The 16745-nt window shown below is 41.6% G+C and overlaps 1 pseudogene; it reads left to right on the forward strand.

The window, feature by feature from the left end:
• The first annotated feature begins 1895 nt into the window (after positions 1-1895).
• LOC137750336 (ubiquitin-like-conjugating enzyme ATG3) overlaps positions 1896-16745 on the forward strand; it is a 58671-nt pseudogene continuing 43821 nt past the window's right edge.

The raw sequence follows: 16745 nt of genomic DNA on the forward strand, positions 1-16745 counted from the left end.
GAGAAAGGGAAGGGATTAAGATTGTGCATTGCCATAATGCTGGGATGTGTCATACTGACCTGGGTTCACATCTCATTTCTATCCTTCTGAGCTGCATAATTGCAGACAAATCACTAAACCTCTCTGACACTAAGTTTTCTCGGCTGTAAAATAGAGACTATACTAGTACCAGCCTCATAAAGACATTACAAGTGTTAAAAGAGATGGCACACTTAGTAAAGAGCAAATGCTTGGTGAGTATGAACTCTGATGAGGAAAAGGAGGAGGAGGAAGAGGGGGAGGAGGAGGAAAAATGCATAGATGGATAAATATACAAGCTATTGAAACTCGGTTTAGTACCAAATTTCCCCCACGAAGAATCCAATTTCTTGGGAATATGCTCTTCTGTGACCTTTAGTTGGCTTTATATGAGAAAGAAAGAGTGGAGAGCAGACACAAGAGGCTGTTTTGTGTTTCCCTAAAATAAATTCAGTACCAAAAAGAATGAGAGAGTGATAAGTGTGAAACAGAGTCTACCTGCCTCTACCTTCCTCGCTCTGTTTCCTCCTTCTTCCCATGTCTGGAGTCAGGAAGCCTTCAGAGATATCTGCCCCACGTTGCCCCAAAACTGGAACTCTTTAGCTCCAGTGGCCAGCGCAGCTCTCCTGTAGAGCTGCAAATCCACAGGAAGGCAGAAATCCATACTGAACATACCATAAGCCCATTTCCCCAGACTGATAAAAGCTCAGATCAAGGCCAGGTAAGGAGGATTACAGAAAAGATTCAACCTTTCATCCTGCATCCTCTGCTAGGCAACGTGTGCTGGACATTGCTAACAACTGCTATTAGCGCCCTTTAACGTTGTAACAGAATTTAATTAAGCAAGCTCCATGCCGTGTGGTTTCTTAAAGCAGGACACAATGCAAGGAGCAGACTGGTGATAAGCTAGGAGAAATTGCTGGTCCTCTCTGCCTGGAAGCCATTCCTTAGAACCACAGACACCCAAGTGGTGGGACTCAAGATGTCTGTGCCTGTGGACATATGCGAATATCTTCATTTCAACACCATCCCCTTCATTTCCACACACATATGGACCTCCACTCTTACGACACGCTCTCCACGCTTCTAAATGCTCACATATGCAAAGACAAGCACATCAGCATAAGCGTGGACTCATACACATATGTGTATATACACCCCAGTATATACAGGGACCCACAAGAATGCACGTACAATCACATGCACACACACTACCCTCATTTTTTCAACAGCACCATCCATCACTTTGTCCCAAGCCAGAAACTGGAAAGATATTTGCAGCACTCCTTCTTATTCCCCACTTCCAACCTAGCATCAAGTTCAGATGATTCTACTTCCTTTATAATCTTTGAGATACTTCTCATTATTGTCTTGCCAATAGCCAACACCCTGATCCAAATCCAGGTCACCATCATTTCTCTCCTGGATGACTGAGTCTCCAAATACGAACAGAACCACTAGGCATGGTATGCAGGAATAAGAGGAAATATCAAAGGCAGATTCATGGTGCCAGGTAAAGAACCAGACCAGGAGACAAGTTTAAGAAATAGGGAAACTGAAGCCAATAAAAAATAGAGCTTGGAGAAGCTGGTGTGAAAGACAAGGAGGTAAAAAGCCAGAAATATGTTTTAATAGAAACCAAGGGAAGAGAATTTTCCTAAGAAAGAACAACCAAATGCAACATATGACAAGAGGTAAAATAAGAGCTCGTTGAAATTGTATCTATAAATTTGACCACAAGGAAACCAATGGCGATCTTGACAAGAGCAGTTTAAGAGGGATGTTGAAAAATATTCAGAGGTGATTGGAGGTGGAGAAGTCAGGTGAGTGAATATAGACTACTTTTCAAATAGGTGGCTTTGTAATGACATTAAACCATGAAGAAGAAGAGAGAGAGGAAGTACTGGGTAAAAGGGGAAAGGGGTAATCATTGATTGCTCTGTATTCCCATTATCTGCACACTTTTCCATAGGGAACTGCTCTCCCAGAATTCCAACAGTGAGATCCAGATAACACAGCCAACCTGAGCCCTCAGAGTGCCCCATTCCCTTGACAACTGTGATTGGGTCAAGGATAAACTCATGACCCAAGCTGAGCCAAATAGAATTCTTCCTCAGATTTTTGATTATTCAAACTTGATGGCAATGGCCCCTTTTCCTTGTTGATCATAAGCTACAGGAATTTGGTCTGGCACGACCTACAGACAGGTTTTCATCACATGGAAAAAACTGACCTGAAAGAATAACTCTAACATGAAGACAAGAGTAGAGATGAAAATGAAATAGTGGTCACATCTCAGAGTCCAGTTGTCCATGAAGCCAGCTCACTTCTGCCTCTTCCACAATTTGTTTATGTAATATAATGTTTCCTTTCTTGCCTCTGCTAGTTTTAGTTGGGTTTCTGTCCCTTGCAACCCAAAGAATCCCAATGTAAAACTGAAGGTCATTCCATTGATGAAGGCAATTTCCTTCAATTCTTTTGGATGAGCATATTGTCGACTGAAAGATGGCCATCAGTAGAGGGAGAAAGAATGAAAGAACACAATATTATTGATGGAGGGAGGTCTTTGAGGCAACACATACAGGTAAAACTAGAGGGATTCACCTCGAACATTCAGTTGGCGAGGGTAGGATTGGTTATGTAATTTGTGGGGCCCAGTGCAAAAAGAAACTGTTGGGTCCTTCGTTCAAAAATTATAAAGAATTTCAAGATGGTGATAGCAGAACATTAAACCAGACCAGGGGAGAAATCTGAGTGTATGTGACGGCACAGGTCACTGCCCATGGAGCCAGTTCCTCTGAGATGTAAGGTCAGGAGGGACAGATGGCATGTGACAGGAACATTTAGGGGTGACAGTAATAAATTGAGATGGAGACACTATTTCCCAGAAGGAGAGGTAGACTTGTCTGCTGTGAAAGAAAAGGTTGGGTATGAGAGGGTGCAGAAGGAAGGTAAAAAGAAAGGTAAATGGACACGGAAATATGAAACACACATTCCCTGAAAATGTGCAAACTGCCCGTAAGGATGATGTAGCAGCGATGAGCTGGAGCAGCTTTGAGAGCCAGGCAGGGTTTGATTATACACCGCGGCACGCCCGTCAGCTGCCAGCCTCCCTACACAACCATTATTTGCTTATTTCAGGACTCCCTGGCTGTTCTGTAAAATCAAAGCTTTACTAATAACCATATTTAGCGTTGAACAAGCGCTTGGTATTTCCCGAGGACTTCACAAGCACTAATTAGTTAATAATTCAATGTAGTTGAAGAAAAGGCATAAATTGCACGTCTGCAAGAACCAGGTGCCTTTCTTGTTGGCGATGTAGGGAAAGGATCCTTACACCAGGTATCAGGGGTCTGTGAGTCCTGGAATTATATGCAGTGTATGACTGTGTGTGTTTGTGTGTCTGTGTGTCTGTCTTTCTGTGTGTGTATATGACTGTATGCATGCATGTATGTACACACATGTGTGAGTGTATATGCATGTGCGTGTGTGTACATGCACATGCATGTGTGTGAAAATACCTTCCTTGGGTCCTCATAGAAACGTCTGGGCCAAAAGGAGTAAATAATCATAGCATTGAAGAAGGAGCTTAAGATACAGACTCAGAAAACTTGGGTTAGGACACAGGTTCAGCCACCTACTGGTTATCCAAACTTGTACATATCAACTTCCCTCTTAGTGCCAGAGTTTCCTCATCTATAACATGGAAAGAATACCTTTCTCTCATGGTGTGTAGATTAAATAAAAGTCCTACCACAAAGTCAGAATTGATCAGTGTGTCAACTCTGTCTTGCATTTTCTCATTCATTTCATAGCTGGACAGCAAAGACGATCTAAACGCCGAATTTGCTCGGCTATATGTGAGGAGAAAGAGGAGGAAGATGTAAGAAAAGCTGCAGATATGGAAGAATATGAAGAGAGTGAATTGTTGGAAACAGATGAGGTTACTCTCGGTGCAAGGAAAATAGTAGAAATTTGAGAGCTAAGGCTGAGGTTGCTAGTTTGCAAACCAGAACGTACGACCTTTACGTCACTTATGGTAAGTATTACCAGATCCCACAACTATGGTTGTGAGCCATGATGAGCAATGGTAGCCTCTATCAGGTGAGTACATGTGTGAAGTCAAGTTCATTTGAAGAAAACAGTGACCATTTAAATCACTGTTATCTCCCACCACCGCCTATGTGTTCAGTACCCCCAGGCAGGCATGCCTGATGATGAAGGAAACCATAGACTGTTGCAGAAGGAAGGGTGTTCATATATATCTTCTAATGTTCTTGAAATGTGTTCAAACCATCATTCCAACAATAAACTATAACTACACTAGACACTAGACAATGAAACAAGTAGAGCACGGAAGCTATCTTAATTATTGGTTCTGATTTTTAAAGAATTTACCCATACACGTGACCATTGGTCATATTCACCAATATGTACAATTTCTCTAATAAAGGGACTTACATGTTTATGTATTAAATGTTTTAAATGTCCCATTACAAAAGAAAAAGGTGTGTGTCCCTAAGAGGACCTTACACACAGTTCCTGCTTTGTGTTTCTTGCCTCAGTACAGAGATTCTTCCACTTCACTTGCTATTAAGGAAATCTTGTATCTTTAACGCAGTCTGCTGCTGTCTTTCTGTCATTCACTATCTTCATGTAGATCCTTCACAGAACCTTTTAGTCTGATTGACACATTCAGAGACTTGACCACATGGTAAGGGAGAAAGCCAGACTTCAAATTGAGATCTGCAGTCCAGTGTTCTTTCCTGGGCACCATTCAGGTTTCATTATTGGCTTAAAGCAAAAGGTACTGGAAAGATCCTGAAATAGGGATGGCTGGGCATAGAGACAGTGTATCCCAGCCTCTGTCTTCACCATCCCCCTCTGCCTCCAAATGACTGAACCCACCAGCTCTGAGAGCTGAAAACAGACAGATCATCTCTGGGTGGGAGTGATTCAACCCACTCACACCAGGGATTTTAAGAAGTAAAGAGACCTGAGAAAGACTCACCCTACAGTATCACCCTGACATTGGGGTAGAAGGTTGATAATAGTGATCGATGACTAACAGTGAATAGATCAGCTAAGAAGACAAAATTCTGGATTTGGAATTAGGCACAAACTTGAATATTTATTTAGGGAAAGAAAATAAATCACAATAAACTACATTCTTTTTAAAGTGACAGATAACACTAACATTACAAAATCCTGGAAAATAACATAATATTTGTATTAATCAGCACACAGATGAAACACTGTAATAGTTCTTACCTTTGGTTTGCTGCATATTCTTTGATCTCTTTTTCACATGACAATGAGCATGTAATATTTTCCATGGGGAGAAAAGAAAGTGAACTCAGAACTTCTAAATTATTTTCACCCTGGCATGGTAGAGCGAAGCTGGTTTGTTTGTTTGTTTGTTTTCCAGCTTCACCAATTCATTACTGGAAATGCCACCAAAATGTTTACGATTGTTGTACAAATTTGAGAATTCTTCTATCAAGTTTATTTTCTATATGAGCTATGAAATTTTAGGGAACTTCAAACGTTTTCTTGTACAACAAGTAAAGTACTATTTGGATGGGCAACATTCACGATGCAGGGCTTTGGGAAAACCCCATGCAAATAAGAGGCCCTGAAGTTAACTTTTACTAGCTTCTCAGTAAATTCACAGCTGATTGCCTTACAAGGTCCCGCCTTGATGGTCCTTGGGCACCTCTTCCAACTCATCGCCTGTCACATCTCCCTTTGTTCAGTCTTCTCTAGCTGCTCAACCTTCGTGTTTTCACGTAATGTTCATGCTTTATTCCCATTGCCGGACCTTTGCACAGGCTGTGCCCCCGGCCTGGAGTTCCCTTCCTACTACATAATTCTTCATTTCACTAAGTCCTTCAGATCCTCCTTTAGTCTCCATCACCATTCACTTCTGAATTCACTTCTGAATTCACCATTCTGCCTTCCCTCCCTTTATCAAATCCCCTGTCATAAGCTTACTTAACACGATGCATCTCTCTCTCAAAACACCAGACACAAGTTTACATGTTGTTCTAGGATTACTTAATTCATCTCTCTGGCTCCCAAGAGAGCTCCAGGAGGGGGAGGGGACCACATCTGCTTTTGTTCCTGCATTATATTCCCAGTGCCCACTACACAGTATGGATCATAGTGGGAGTTTAATAAATATATACTGATTACATCTGGATAACTAAGGGAGAAGAGACATAAATGAAATTGATCAGTAATCTCCCTCTCCTTGTGAGATTTAAAAAAAAAAAATCCAGAAAACAAACTTTGGTTTCCCTTTGGCTTCATTTCACCTGAGTCAACTGCCTGTTGGTGGATCTCAGATATCTAGCCAGCCTCTATGAAAATATCTTCATCCTAAAACATGCCTTTTGCACTTTGAGAAACCACAGGTGTTGCTATAAATACCAGAGAAAATCAAAAGCTGAAGTCTGGGGTGAAAAGAAATATGGATGAAATGTTTAATAAAATATTTCAGGAGAGGATACAGATGTAGAGTAGCTTTGAGGAGAAGTTGAGGTCGGGCAGCTGTGTTTTCCAAAAAGATCAAATATCCCTTGTCCTACCTTGAGTTGCTGGCCCAAACTCCACACCAGAGCATGGCCTGTGGATGGGTCTTGGCCTGTCTATATGGTAGGAACACTGGCTCCTGAAAAGGTCTCTCCCTCTGGTCTTTCAGTCCACATTTGCACCGTTAGAGGTAACTTTCTTGTGATTAGACACTGTACTTGTAAGAGTTTTTGACCCTGCCTTCTCCAGCTCCATGCAACTCCCTGCACCGGGGCCCAGCCGTTTCTGATTCAGCCCCTCTCAGTCCCTGAGCAATGCTGATAAGAGGGACTCTTAGCCCACCAATGGGTGGGATCTGAAATTATATACGCTACCCGTAGATTTTAAATTACACGAGACCCAGATATCTACATGCCTTTTTAGCTAGTTCTTTCTTCTAATGAAGACTGGTTAGTGGGTTTCAAATTACATGCCAACTTTGTTGCTTGTCAGGGGTACTTGAGAAAGATTCCAAGTTGAGCAGGCTCCAAATCGTGTTTGATTAGCAATGTCTGCTCTGATCAAGGGAAAGGATGGTAATAGCATGCATGCCGCATATTTGGTTTCCCTGTTCTAACTCCTAACATTTGGTCCAAGCCTTATGACTGGGTTTTAGCCCAACTTTAACTTAAGTTTCTCCAGAAGCTGAACATCTGCCCTGAATCCAATTGACATGCTATAATATAATATTTCACGAGTGCTGCCTTGACCCAGTTTTGAAGTCATGGCTAAAAACTCTCCATTCCCCTTCATGGGTAGTTTGCTAAGCCTCTACACCAACCATGTCCCTTATTGGGGTCCTGTTCTCCAGGGCCAGGTACCCAACAACTAGCTAGGGGCAGCCCCTAAACCCAGGAGCCCAAGTAATTATTCAACTTATCCAATCTCCAGAAAGCTTTCAAAATCTGCTCCATTTGCCATGCATAAGCTCCTCCTACAGCTCCAGCTTGCTGTGACCCAGTCCTCAAGTGTAACCCCCCGTGCATCCCTGCATGACAGCCTTCTCTTATTCTCTCATTTGGAGCCATAAGTAACAAGAGTTCTGCCTTTCATCTACCTGAGAGTCAGTGTGTTGTATCCGGTTATCCAAAGAATCTTTAGAGATTATAAAACACATGTATCCAAAGGCCTTGTCCTGCCTTGTCACTGCCATCCCTTGGGAACTAGACGCCCCCTTCCAAAACTACCAGGAATGTCTGTGCATTTATTTTATATCGCAAAACACTTTGTTTTCTGGGATGATTTCTCAAGCCTCCTGAGAAGCCTCCTGAGAAGCCATTTTAGCTAAAATTCTAGCTAATATTCGCTCAGTGGATCATTACTTCCACCTCTGGCATGTGAGGGTACCGTTTGGGATGTGGGGCCTGCAGAGGCCCTGAGGGGTCCCACTTTGTATCTGAGACACCCCCTGCCCCCTCTGAGAGCTCAGGCCCACAGACAGCTGCAGAGCCCGGTAAGGATGCCACCCTCAAAACATCTGCAGGATAGACTACGGCAAAAGCAAGGAAACTCCATTCCACCTTTTCATATTTGTAAATTTTCTTCTTTTTCTTCCTCCACCTTCTCTGCTTCCCAGGTTTGCTTCCTTCCTGAAAAGAAGATCACGTCATACTTTCCTTTTCCTCCCAGTCCTTGAGACAGACTTTCTCCTCAGACTAAAGAGTGTAAACACTTTTATAACCACTAAATGGTCGATTCTGAGAAAATACCAAGAATTCGGAGTAACACTGAAAGCTCTTGTCGGGATCTCCAGGATAGATTTGTGTCATTGGGAAGATAGAAAGGGGTCATGAGAAAGGGCCAGTGGGGGGCCTTACACTATGTTCAATAATCATGTCATTGGTGGGAGCGTTACTCTGAGACAGTTCGGTAGGTATAAAATAAATGTGTTTGCCTTTGGGAACTGGAACATTATTCTACAGGAGAAACAGGAAATGCAGATGTAAGATCAAAGAAGGTAAGTAAAAATGATGTCATTTCTTAGTTGGAAGTTTCAATGAAAACTCAAGATATATTTTCTCTTTAAAATGAAATATGTTATGTCCTACCTGTATCCACTGAAAAGCCCTAGAAACAGTGGCGAACCCAGTAGCAATGAACACCTCAAAACCCAAATTGTGGGTGTCTAAATGTCATTCTCCACTGAAAGAACAAAAGGGTTGTCTAGGTTTCGGAGAGAAAACCTACAAGATGAACCTGGGACATATTGTCAAACCAGACAAGAAGAAGCTATCGAAAACCATGTGGTCATGTCAGAAAGACTCAAAAGTGAACTTAAAGAGTCGCCCGCAGGCCAAACGCAGGAGACTTTGATCTCAGTAAAAGAACAACTGTGACGGATTGAAATCCATCAAATACTTTAAAATCCATGCATGCAAAATGATAGTCATAACACAATAAGCTCACTGGTGTCCTACATCGAATACTAGAGGAGCAACTCATTATTTTGAAAACTAGAAAATAAAGAAATCAAGCATTAACTTGTCTTTCCCATATAAACTGTATCTCAGGATGACGAATAGTTGATGAGAAGTAGCTTTTCTTTAGAAAGTGATTCAGAAAATGAATGAAAAAGAATGATGGGATTAAAATTATTGTTGATTAAAATGATCATCAGTGGTTGCTACCATCAGAAGAGCCAACCAGACTTCCTAACACACAGTACACTGTACCATGAAGTATGAAGTATTTTTGCCAAAAACCAAAACCTGAACCTGATCAAAATTCTAAATCTAACTTCTAATTTACAGGAAATACCAGGGGCGAAGGAACATTTAAACCACGCCACTAAAATGCAAACAGCAAAATGCAGACTATGGGGAATTCTTTAAGACAAACAATCCAGTTTTTTTTAACAAGTAAATCTCAAAGGGGAAAAAAAAGTAGATCAAAAGAGACTTAAAATACCTATGAACCTATTGCAGTATATAGACCACATTTCGATCCTGATTCAAACAAATAAATTACTTTAAAAATTATATAATAAAATTGGGAAATTTGAACAGATCGGATAATAAATAATTATTATTAATATTTTTGGATATGATCAAAGTATTTTGCTCATTTTTAAGAAATAATCTGTATATTATAGAGATACATGCTGAAGCATTTAGAGAAGAAATAATATTTGGGATTTGCTTCAAATAATACAGGAGGGAAGGAGGATACAGAAAAACAAGATTGGGCACTAGTTAATAATTTTTTAAGCAGAGCAAAGGGTGCATGGCTAGAGGTCTGTTATACAATCATGTCTACCTGATTTCTGCTTAATATTTTTCATCATACCACTTAAAATTACACACACACACACACACATATTAAAAGTTAACAGTGGCCAATTTTGCTCCAGAGAAGAAGGGGTGGAACTGAGCTAAGCAGAGGCAAATCTGGAGCAAGCAGAGTCAGTCCAAAGCATCCTTTGCCTCTGCAGAAGAGGTAGGTTTGTTGTCATCCAGGATTGTGAAGACCTCACAGAGCTGCCTGGGCAGGAACTCAAGAGCCTGGACCTTGGCATCAGGCAGGTCACCAGCTTCGTTACTTAGTTATATAGAGGTGCTCCAGTGTCCTCATCTGATGGGTGGGGACCACAGTGGTATCCACCTCATCCATGGTGGAGAAGCTCAGGTGAGCTGATGCATGGATGATTCTTAGCAAAGCTCCTGCTACACAATTAATAATTGATATAATTATCTTCATCTTCCCTGTGAGCTACATTGGCCCAAAGAGATGTTGTTGGCACAGTAACTCAGAGGAAACACAGCTGGTGGCCCACACTCCGGACCTGTCTGCATCTCTCATTGGTCATCCTTAGCAGCTTCTGGTTATAGTAGCCAATTGGAAAAACGAATGGAGCACTTATCTCAAACCCCCATTTTCCAGAGCCTCCACCCTCCCCCATTCCCTCGTTTTCTCTCTTGTTCTCTCTCTGTTTTTTCCTCCATCCTTTCTTCTTTCCTTCTTTCTCCAAAGCAGCACTTTCCAGGTGACAAGTGAAGCAATAATCTAAGCAATAATTTAACTCCTTGCTTCCTACTTAAAAATCCCCTAATTACTGGGTAATGGGTCCACAGGGGCATTTGGGCTGGGTGAGCTCTGCCCTGCAGGCACAGCTATAGTTCATCTGTCTGCTCCCTAATAGCACTCTAAAGTTCACCCTTATAAACATGTCACTGAGCCTGTAATTGAGTGACTGGTCATTAGGTTCCACGAGCGGTACCTGTGGGTCACCGATCACTCAGGGGTGATGGATCTTTCTCCAATACCTCGGCTGGGCTGGCTACAGAGTTCTCTATCACCTCTGAGCAGAGCATTACCCTCCAGGACGTCTACAGCGAGCCCCAGTGGGCTACCTTAAGCTTGGACTTCCACGGGGAAGTGCCAGACAGAGGAGAGGGTAGGGTAGGAACATACATCCTTCTGCTTCCCTCACTGACTCTCCCAGAAGCCTGTCCTGGAAGAGTCTTGTAGGAGACACTGAAGCTAAAAGACACCATGAGGCAATAAGGATTCACTGCAAGAATAACTGCTCTGTAGAGTTAAAGTCGATTTGAGAGCAGGTGCATTGTTGCAAGACAAGGAAAAAAGGATTGGAACTTTGTGTTACTAGACTTAGCTTAATGCACCAGAAATGTTTATCACCTCTGCGCTGTGTTCCCTTGAGTAAGTCACTTGACCTCTCTGTTCCTTGATTTCCTCATTCATGAAATAGAATACTTCCCTTCTACAGTTATGCTGAAGATTATCTGAGATAATACATTTTAAAGTGTCTAACAGTGTCCGGCACCCAGTAGGCATTCAGCAAATATTAGCCCATTCTAAATAAACCTACCATTTTTCCTCTGCTTCCATCAGAAATGCTCTTTTGTCTTTTTGATGATGATGGAGACACAATAACATAGTGGCTAAGGGCACAGGCTCTGAAGCGAGGCTGATTAGAATCAAATTCTGACTCTACCGCTTAATCGCAATGTGACCCTGAACAAGTTACTTAACCTCTCTGAGCCTCAGCTTCCTCCTTCGTAAAATGGAAATATTAACAGTAGCCAGTAGCCATCTCAAAGAGTTCCTGTAGGGATTAAATGAGATCATACACGTAAATTACTTAACATAGTAATTGGCAAGTAGTTGGAAGTAATCTTTCAATAAATACTGGCTCTTTTTATGGGGCCCCTGTTTAAGGAAATGAGGAAGAAAAAACAACCTTATTCATACTCCATCATTAAATATAATATCTTGAAGTTAAAAGTGCCAAGGAAATTCAACTTCTAAAAAATTTAAATCTACCTCCGATTATACCTACCTGAAAGAGTCCCTAGCCCATTTAGGGGAATACGCCTTGAGGAAGAGAACAGCTAATGCAGAATAAAATCAGTCTCTTGTTTAGTGCTAGACTGAGTGATACAGAGTGGAAATCCCGCAGGGGTCTGAGAAGGAAAAGACAGCTGTGGGGAAGAAAAGGATCCAGGAGAGATGCGACTATTCTGGGCTATAAGAACGGCAGGGTGAGATGGCAGGTAGAGGTGAGCTGGGGGAGGAAGCATCCAGATGGGGCCATGGGAGTGAAAACCCACAGGCAGGGACATGAGGGCGTGAGGAGTCTAGCTTGCTGACCCCCAGGGTTTGCGCTAGGAAGGAGTAACTAGGTAATTCCACAAGCCAAAAATATATAGTGAAAGCCTATTCTGTGATGAGCATTAAATTAAATATCTCATTGGTTCCCATATCAACTCAGTATAGGGTGGACTCACATTTTTAGTCCATTCTGCTACACACTAACCACCTTCCGGACAACACATTTGGATTCTCGAGCGTCAGGACAAGGTGGCCCTGCCCAGGGACCAACCCTGCAGCTTGGGCAACATTTGCACCTTCACCCGCGCACCAACATCTTCGTGATCTCCTGTTGGTATATTTCACTTTGCTTTTGTCATGTTATACTACTGAGTGCCAAAAAGGGGGAAATGCAAAGGCTGATATTAGTTCTAAGAAACACAGGTTTCAGGAAAGTGAAGCACTTAAAACAAAGATGGACATACTTTGGCATTCCCAAAGCAGAAGAGATTTCATTCCAAGTTACCCTCTTTTCTTCAATTGGTCAACTGTATATTCAGTTGTGGAGGAAAGGATGAAAACATATTCATAGTCAACAAATACTCATTTAGAGCTAAGTGCCACGCACTGCTTTAAGCAATTTACAAATATTAACTCTTTTAAAAATTAAAGAAACTGATAAAAACCATGAGGACGTATTAAACAAATATATTGAGGGACATTCTGAAAAATAAATGCCCTCTCTTTAAAAATGTCAAGGTTAATCAAAGGCAAAGAAAGAATGAGGAAATATTCCATATTAAAGGAGACTAAAGAACATGACAATGAAATGCAATGAACTATCTTTGTTTGGATCCTGGATCAGAAACTTATATTTATTTATTTATTTATTTATTTATTTATATTTTAATTTTTATTTTTTTGCTATAAAAAACATTAGAGTAACAATTGGAAAAACTTGAATAAGGTCTGTAGAATATTTAATTTTACTATACTAATGCTAGCCAATTTCCTGATTTTCATAACGTTTCTGTGGTAACGTAAGAGAATGTCCTTGTCTTTAGAAAATGCAAACTAATATATTTTAGGGGTAAAGGAGCATCACGTCCACATTTTACTCTGAAAATGGCTCATAAAGAAATAATAAAAGTGAAAGTGGTTCATAAAGAGAAAAAGATAAAGCAAATATGAACATGCTAACATTTGGGGAAATAGGAGTGAAAGTATACAGGAATTCATTTTATTATTTTCACATTTTTTTCTATAAGTCTGAAACTATTCAACACAAAATTAAAAATAATAGAAAATATGTAATGAAAAATTGTTTCTAAACAATACAGTATTATTTTAAATTTTAGAAAGTATTTTTCTCTCTGGGACCAAACACCAGTTAAACTTAGAAATATTGGCTGGTTTTTGAAATTTTCATGTATGCCTTTAGGAAGGTGCTATGTGAAAAACAAGAGACAACACTGACAAGGAAATTCTTCTGCAGGAATTCAAGTGAGAGATGAAGTTGGCCTGAACTAACGTGGCGTCTATGGATTGGGGAAGGTCTGTGTAAATACAGGAGATACTTGGAACAAAGACTTCCCTGGACTTGGTGGCTAATTAAATATGGCCAGAAAGTGAGGGAGAAGAGGAACCTGAGGATTTAAGCCTTGGGAACCTGGGGAATCCCAGCACTTGACAGACCTAGAACTGGAACAGGAGCCTGATGACTGAGGTTACCTTCTACCTCTGCTACAATTTTACTGTATGATCTTGGGCAAGTCACTTACACTTGCTGGATCCCATTGGTAAAAAGATGCTTTTGGGTAGAGTGATTCCTACCTTCCCATTCTAAAAGCATTTTCTACGAATCAGTGTCGGGAAGAACAGCAGCCAGTGGGCAGAGAGGTGACTAGGAGCTCAGGTTGTATAGTGTTGTATAATGTTCAAGGTGACACCATTCGAATGGAAATCCAAGGAATATTAGCTTGCAACTTATAAAATTGCTGTTTTTGTAAGACAAACATGTTCAAATGTTTTCAGTTCCAAGTGGCTTAACCTAATATGAGAAACGTAAGACCGGAACTGAAAGAAGCCAGAGATGGATTTGCAGGGGTGGAAACCCCACTAGGTGAAAGTGAGAGCTTTCTGAAGATGGAAGAGTGTGGAGGAAGACGAGAATAGAGCCCAGGATAAAACTTTGTTGGTTACAGAGATTACATGAGTTCATTAATCACAAAAATGAATATTTATTGGAACCCAGCTCTGGGCCAGGCATTCTGCCAATGGTACAAATCCAGAAGTGAGTTAAGCAGGTGCCTTCCCTTGAGCTCTCAAAGATCTTAGTGTAGAAGAGAAAGAGGAGCCAGGAGGCAAGTATAACTATAGCTACTATTAACATTGCTATTTACTGATCACTTACTGTATTGTCGTGTACTTGGATGAAAGCCAGACATGGTGCCCTTGGTTTTCACCGCACCCATCTTAGCACTTCATCAGATGACCCCTGCCCAAGATCCAGATGCAGAATACATTAACGGTAAATGGATATTTTATTGAAGACACCCTAAGGAGATGGGAGGGAAAGCTTCACATCACTCCCCATACACAAGAAACGTGAACAAATTCCCTGTTCTTCTCCCCAACATCCCAGTTTTGTGTAATATGTTCCTTTCTCCTGCCTACTGCCTTGTCTCTCTCCTCTCTCTACTTGACCATGGCGTTGGCCTCTCCAAAACCACTCTGTGACCCCGTGCAATCTCATTCCTGCCTTCAGCTTGGGTATCCCACTCATCCCAGTGGGGACCAAAATGAAACTCTGTTGCCCTTGAGGCATGTGCCTGGGGGAGTCTTCTCCGCACCTTCCCACGATCCCAAGTTGCTTATCAAAGTGTTCTTTATGGATGAATTCTTCAAGTCATCAAATTCAGGCCTCATGAAGGAAGCAGAAGGAGAGGCAGGGAAAAGATTCTGTACTGAGAATGTAAAATTTCCAGAAGATATGAAGAAGGCAAAAGGGGCAGTGAGAGGGAGAGAGGTTTTTCTCCCTACCCACCCATTATCTTTAAATCTCACCTCAACCCTGAACAAGGTATTATCTAGTTTTTTTAAAGAAGTAAACTGATGTCCCAGGGGCATAAGTAAGTTGTTTAAGGCCATAAACAAGGATATGGCAGTGCTGGCATTCAGACCCAGGCATGCTGGACCCTTCCCACTTCACATCACTGATAAGGAACAGGGGAGGTAACGAAACTGGACAGATTCAGTGAAATCCTAGACTAAGACCCTTTGTGTATGCCTCTTGAGAAGCTAGGGATGGACCAATTTCTGCAGATGTGTGGGGAAAGGTAGGCTCTGGTTGCCTTCCTTTCCATAACTGGGCTTCTTATCTTTCATGATAGAAATAAGAAACCAAAATCATTTGAATTACTTGTAGTGTAAGAGTTCATGGGTTCCTAATAAAGATGTCTCCTAAAAGGAACTACATGAATTGACGGTACTCACTTTCTCTGCTCAGAAATTATTAGGCGTCCTCTGAATAAGAGAGACTATCAGAAAAGGGAGATTTGAGGCAAGTGTCGGGCCTCTGGCTCAAACCTGGCCACAAGTTTTCCGTACCTGGACAAAGGATGAACTTGCTCTGTGTGTCCATTTCCCTGGGAGTAAAACAGACCTACTAATGCCTTCTCTTGCCTCTTCAGAAGGTGTGTATATTGAAATAATACACATAAAAGAAATTTAAACAGCATAAAGAAGCTTAGAACTAAAAACATGATCACCTTTAAATAGAATGAATCGATATTTTATTTGTTTAGAAAGTTTTAAAGTGTTCCTGCAATGCCCAGGGTAGCCAGTACCTGGAACATTAGGGTTCTAGCTTCTTTCTAGAGTAAGATTCTTGAATATCTTAATACCTATGACATCCTTTCCTTACCGTAAAAGCCAGGTCCGGATTTTGCCAAAGAGCTGTCTTCTTTCCAGACATGGCACAAGGACCCAAGATTGCACTTGCCACTCACTATCTCTGAGTACTTAAGACACAGTGATAGTCTTAAGGCCAGAAGAAGAAAGAACCTCTAGTAAACCATGATTCCAATGTCATTACCAGGGAAAAAATCGGCACTGGAGGCCTCCAGGGAACACGCACCAGGTCCTCTTCCCCCTCCTCACTCTCCTGTGCAATCTATAGTACATCACCATTCAAGGAAGGCAGACCAGTTTTGCATGCCAGCAAATCCAGGTATACAGTGTTAAAGCCTTCAGGAACTTTACCCCATGTGTGGCAGGTGAATAAGACTGGTTCTACAGAGATTATCTCCAGCCTGTCTCTCACCTTTTAGAAATGCAGCCTCCCCTGGTAGGTCACAAGAGCCTGCTCTGGGGAGTACCAATCATGGGATGAGGGATGGTTGTCCTATAGCAGGTCACCAGCATTCTTCTGGCTTACTGAGCCCCAGAACTTGGACCCCACTGAGAGCTGACGGCTGATCCATAGGGCTCAAGTCCAACAAGCACTGTGATTTCTCTACATTAAGGACCCCTTCAATCTGGTCTGTCATACTCCCCTGCCCAGACACTGGTAAAAGCCCCACTTTCTCACAAAATATCTGTAC

The sequence above is a fragment of the Eschrichtius robustus genome, chromosome 16 (assembly GCF_028021215.1).
Source record: "Eschrichtius robustus isolate mEscRob2 chromosome 16, mEscRob2.pri, whole genome shotgun sequence".
Lineage (NCBI taxonomy): Eukaryota > Metazoa > Chordata > Mammalia > Artiodactyla > Eschrichtiidae > Eschrichtius > Eschrichtius robustus.